The 6,044-nt window shown below is 37.9% G+C and overlaps 1 pseudogene; it reads right to left on the minus strand.

Moving 5' to 3' along the window:
- Positions 1-781: 781 nt before the first annotated feature.
- On the minus strand, positions 782-1,321 carry LOC147443957 (uncharacterized; annotated as a pseudogene).
- Positions 1,322-6,044: the final 4,723 nt, after the last annotated feature.

The following is a 6,044-nucleotide window of genomic DNA, read 5'->3' on the forward strand; positions in this document are numbered from 1 at the left end:
TTCATTGTTTGTTTGCTACAACGTTTGTATTAAAAGAAGCAACATCTTTACTTACTTTCCTATTATCACACTTCTACAGGAACTTCAATTACATAACTATACCCCCAATGATGTGCGACATTTTTCTGTAATGGCCATCCAACATATTATAATCTCGGTAAATAAACGTACAAGAGAGGAAGGGGCAAGAGCTGAGGAGTCCAAACGGGCTCGCATTGACGAAATGATGCAGCGCTACAATCAGACTCAAGAGGAGGTTCGAAATATGCAAGAAGCAATAAATCAATATTATGCGGACGCCGCAGAAGTAGAGGAATGGGCTACACATCAGTGACAAGAGCAAGAACATAGGGAAGCTTCACAGGTGCAAGATGCATGGGAAGCCATGGAAGAGGACCATGATTTTGAATGATGCAAAAGGATGCCCGAGACCAGTGTCCCCCGAGGTAGAAGTAGCAGCAACCGGGGAAGAGGGTAGGGGAGCAGTGGCAGCAACCGGGGGAGAGGGCAGGGGACCAGTGGCAACAAACCGATGGAGAGGACAGGGGACTAGTGGCACCAACCGGGGGAGAGGACATGGTAGCAGTAGTAGGGAAAGGGAGCAATAACTTGTATACATCTTGACCGAAACAACACAATTTGTAAAGCTTTGAGACAATGAAAAGTGTACATTTTTTAAACATTGTTTGAGCGGCACAAAAAGTCTCTGTATTAGTCATTTTGAAGAGTACATCATGGTTTGCATGGCATCAAAGCTCATTGCATGCACAAGGTATGTGACCTAGCTTCCAGTGGAAGCAATTAAGTGAACCGTATTTGAAAGTGACTCCTTGCACAATGTTGTTTTCTCCTTGCGTCTTGGAATCTGCGAAGAAGAAAGAGTTAGATTCTATGTCTTAATGTATTAAAAAAGACAATCAAAATTCATCCATATAGTAAGCACCTTTCTATTGTTGAGACTGAATGCATACAATTCTAGCAAAAGTGGAAGTTCTTCACATGTAAGATCTACCCTGGGCTGTGCAAGAGTTGTGCTTGACATTGTCTCCATCACAATAAGTAGGCTATCTTGAAAGTAGAGCTCCATTTATAAAGGTTTGTTCTCAAGGCTAGACTGTATATCTTGGCCGAGTGGAATAAGTTGCCTACTAAGAAGATGATATCTAAAATAGTAAAACGACACTATGAAATTTTGAGAGCTTATAATGAACTTGCAAATTATAGACCTATTTTGCAAAATACAGATTTTTCCCTGTGACCGTTTCCTATCCCAATTATCATCTAAAAAGTCCAAACAGCTCTCAGACTTGCAAATGAACATTGTTGCGATAGTTCTTATTTGCTCATCGAAGAACTAATCTACAAACACTTCAAGAGGCATAAATAGTGCAAGCCGGCAATTGAATACTTGAGAGACTTTTGTATATCCTGAAACAACCTATTCCTAAAGCTTTCACTAGTTTGCAAAGCTGGCAGAGACCAATCCTTGCTGTCAAAGGATGGAAGTGACAAAGGAGCTACACGACCCCAACCAAAGGAAGTTCTCGGTTCCAAATATGACATATCATAAAAGAATATTCCATTATCTGTAAGTTCCTTGTGTTGTCTTCCTCGGTACATTTGCTCACCAATAAATGCATGGAAAGCATAAAAAATCTCAAGTATGCTCTCAACTGGTTGCCAATCTGTCCTATTTGATAGATAAATATCTGAAACATACCAAAAATTATATGCACCACTTAACCTTTGAATATAATCATGCACTAACTGAGATGCTCAAAATAACTTACAGTTGGGTTGATGTCGTGGAAAACTTGGAGGAGATGTTTGCAACCTTAAGTCTGCATGCTGGAAAGCATGTTGTATGAGGACCTCTTTCACCACTTGCTTTGTGTACACACTTTAAACTCTTTAACTTGCCCCTTGAAAGCCTCCACAAAATCATTGCGTTGCCTCCTCTTCCTCCTCTTAGTTTGCAGTAGAACCCAACTTCTGATAGTTATTCGAGATGGTATCCATGCTTGATCATATGTAGTATAACTATTAAAAATGCTAACATGGTCAATGGTAGTGCTAGGCCTTTGAGAAGTAGTCATGGTGTGCACTAGAATACACAAAAAGATTAGCGCAAATATGAAAAAGGGAAGAAGTTTTGAGAGGCAAGTAGAGCTACTCAAAGTCATATTTGGGCGGGAACATAGATACTAGATAGAGTCTTCAATGAAAGTTCTGAAATTCGGCGGTACAGAGTTAGTACGACTTATGGCATTTATGTCTTGAAAGCGTGAAATTGTGCAATTTGATGAACTGAAATAATATTTTCTCCCTTTTTCCTAAACGAGCTTGGCTCCAAAATGTCGATTCTCAACGTAACGTTAGCCTCTTCTTCATTCGTCGAGCGCCACTCTCTCTCTAGAACGGAAAGGCCCAAAAGTGAGTCCAACTTTCTCCTAATGACAAAGGCTATACAAAGATCTGGCTACTAGTTAACCAAAGGCCAATTGCAATTACAAAAAAGCTGCATGAAGATCTCAGGATCTCAACCGTAGATCTCATCCCAGACAAAGTCATCAAAAAGGCTACAAAGGTAGTAAAGATTTGGATTCCTAAGTCTTCCAATGATTCAAGTCAAAATCCATATGCCAACCGTCAACAAAGACCAACAACAACCACAAAGGTTCCTTTCAACATGCCTAACTAGAGAATCAAACAAACAATGGAGTCTTCGTAGTCAAAGAAGGACAACCCATTCCACATAGATGCAAATTCAAAGCTAATTAAACAAGTATGTCAAAAGAAAGATTCAATGCCAACTTGATCCTTCAATAATCCACTTTTTGATGAACAAGCACAAGAATCTAAACAGTCAAGTCACCAGGGTACAAAAAACACTCTTTGGCATAGTCAATGTCGGGCTGCTAAGCCACAAAATGAGCAAAGCGTTAGTTCCAAAGCTTCAATTAATAATAATGTATATGCTAAGAGCCATAGTTATTAGGCTTACACTCAAGCTGGAATAGTTGATCATATCTAAGTCGTGTTGTTAATGCTGGTGGTGGAGATAAGCATAAGAGTCAAAGTCTATTAACTTAACCATGGTGGAGTGACGTAGAGTTCAACACTCAATGCACAATAAGATGAGAGCACCTATCCTCAACAACAAAAATACTTCTTAAAGGGGTGCCAGCTTATAAAGCCACATCATTTGCTTTTATAGCTACACCTTCTTTTTGAAGAACCCCTCATAATTCTTTCTTGCACAATATATTGTGTTTCATGCATTTTTGTGTATGCATATATAGGATGTCCCATCATTGAATAAATGCATTAGACACTCTTTTTTGCCTCCACCTATGCACCTTGACTGGACTACAATAGACAAACCAACTTTCCATCATGATACCCTTTATATTTTTTGTCCTATTATTTCCATATCCATTAGTAAATAATCCCTTCAATACTTTATTAATATTTCCCATGCTAATAAGTATTCCAATAATGTGTGTATCCCAAAGGCACTTTTTTCCCAGCGGGTTTCTTTTCCTTTGGTTATCCAGGTATTAGACCCTAATTTAGATCCTCATCATTCTACTACTCTTATACATACTCTTGATCAATAAGTAAATGATAGCCTCGCCATCATGCTGCTACAACGGACAAATGCAACATCATCTCTCACACCAGAGACAAGTTTCGACATTTAAGATGCTACAATGGAATGAACCTCATAAAAAAATTCAATGAAAAATGAAGAAAATATAGCCCATCCACAACCAATCAAAAACCTTTCAGCCTCCACGGACACTTTTTAATAGTGCCCCAAGGATGGGCACTAAAATCGAAAGTGGGGAATGTTAATCAAGCCAATGTCAGTTAATAGAAGATGCTAAATTCCCAAGCCTTACAAATGCATATCAAGGACAAATACAGAGAAGCAGTGAAGATTGGAGTTACACACTTTCATATTCGATAGAAGATAAATGAGCCAAATCAAAGTAGTCATCCATACACACAATCCAATCTTCAAGAACTAGCCTACATCTTTGTCATCTTCATCGAAGCTCCCAAGTTGAGCTTGCAAGGCATAACAACGATGTCATGATCAATGATCATTGATTGAGGTGCAATTGGAACATTGGTATTTGCACTCCATTTTCTCTAGGAGGCGTGATTAGCTACGACACCATATCAAGTCAAGATCATCCTTAGTTCAAAACATCCTATTCTATCTGGAAAATTCTTTTAGTATAAATAAATTTTTCAAATGAGAGTAGGAGATGAAAGGAAGAAAGAGAATAGAAATGAGTAAATCAAATCAATTTTCTATATCACAAAATTCTTTTCCATTTAAAAAATCCTCCAATACATGTCCTTTCATAGGCTATCAATATTCTCTAACAGTTCTAAGTTCTAATGGATGGTGACCATTGTGAAACCCTTCAACCATTGGATCGTAATTGTTCCACTCTACAAATATATCTTTTGGATTATTCAATTTGTCTCTTTGAATTGAAGATGAAAACATGTCCTTTATTGCATGCGAATCATACCACCACTCTTGTGTAAGTAAGCGGTTCGTCATAGCATCTACATGTTACTATGAAAAGTAACATTTCTAAAGCTAATATAACTGACAAAGTAAAGGGAATTATTGGGAAATTAATCATGTGTCTACTACCCATTTGTACTGTTCGCTACAAGATCCAGAGAAAGAGCATTAAAAGGGATGCCACTCATTTTTTAAATCCAATTGATTGTATTAAACCCTTTTGTATTATTGAGATTTTTCACAAAGTCCAAAGCTATTGTAATATTATTGATTGTCAATGAGTCTAAAGGGGTTGAGGGCCTCTGAGTTTGTAATCGTATGTAGTTTTTAAGCTTTGTACTGAGCCCAAATAGCTAGGAATCCATTCTTTGAACCTTGGCTAAGGTATAAAAGACAACTTTTGTAATTAAAAACCTAAGTTTTTGGATAATGGAAGTAAGCGTTTGCTGCAAAAGCTCAATGTGAGTCTTCTGTTTTTTCAATTCCTCGTGTCTCTCTTGTACGGTGTTCCATTGCTATTCCGAGCATACCAACACGTTTGTCAATGAAAGCTCTTCCATTTAGCGTAAGTTTCTCACAATGAAAGCGTGTTTTTAGTTGTGTTGTCTACAAGTTGTTTCTGCTTTCTACGCACAATACACACATCAAAACTAGTTTTTGAACTTAGGAATAGGTTGAGCACGTCTAGAAGAAGCCGTAGAGTGCTTCAAGCACCAAAATTCACCGACCTACAATAGGTTGTTTATCTTATGTGTGATTTTGTTCCAGTGACAAAAATGACATTTGAGTACATGAGAGCGTTAAAGATACTCTACTCATACTAAACATAAAGTTTTGTTGCATTTGAAAACTTGTAGCTATGACAAATCATCGGATCAAGCTTGCGGTAAGGAAAGTATCTTTTGATGTCTGACACACATTTGACACTGAGATAGGTAGGAGTGATATAGACTTGGGTTTTCGAGAGATTAGATATCTCTTGTAGCCTCCACACACTAGTCAGGTCAGCTACATCCCATGGATTGACAACTTTAATGTATGCGGTTCTCACTTTTCTAGCATCAATATGGTGAGTCTTGACAGTCGGCCAACATTTTGGCGCCGTTGTCGGGGACGAGACAACCTATACTAGAGAAAAACCCAAAGCATCTACTTGAATTTCCATTACTTCTCTATTTTTGTCTAGAGAAACACATTTTTTTACTTTATCATGGTTGAGAGGTGCTTGAGAGTAGAGATACTCAATAAGGACCTTAAGAGCTTTAGTTTAGTAGGATTGATTAAGTAGAGGGTCCTTGAGACAAGCTACTGGTTGGTAAGGGCATCAACTAAGTAGAGAGTAGGGATTTCAGACTTAAGGTTGAACTTTTTACTTTCAACACTCTTTTTTCATGTTTAATAGGAGTAGGCTAAGTAGAAAACCATCAGGATTGCATCTGATCAGAGATGCATTGAAGAAAACCAAAAAATTATTAAATCTATCTTAGGTGCTCCT

This window comes from Adiantum capillus-veneris, chromosome 13 (genome assembly GCF_014529385.1).
Source record: "Adiantum capillus-veneris isolate H3 chromosome 13, ASM1452938v2, whole genome shotgun sequence".
Classification (NCBI taxonomy): Eukaryota; Viridiplantae; Streptophyta; class Polypodiopsida; order Polypodiales; family Pteridaceae; genus Adiantum; species Adiantum capillus-veneris.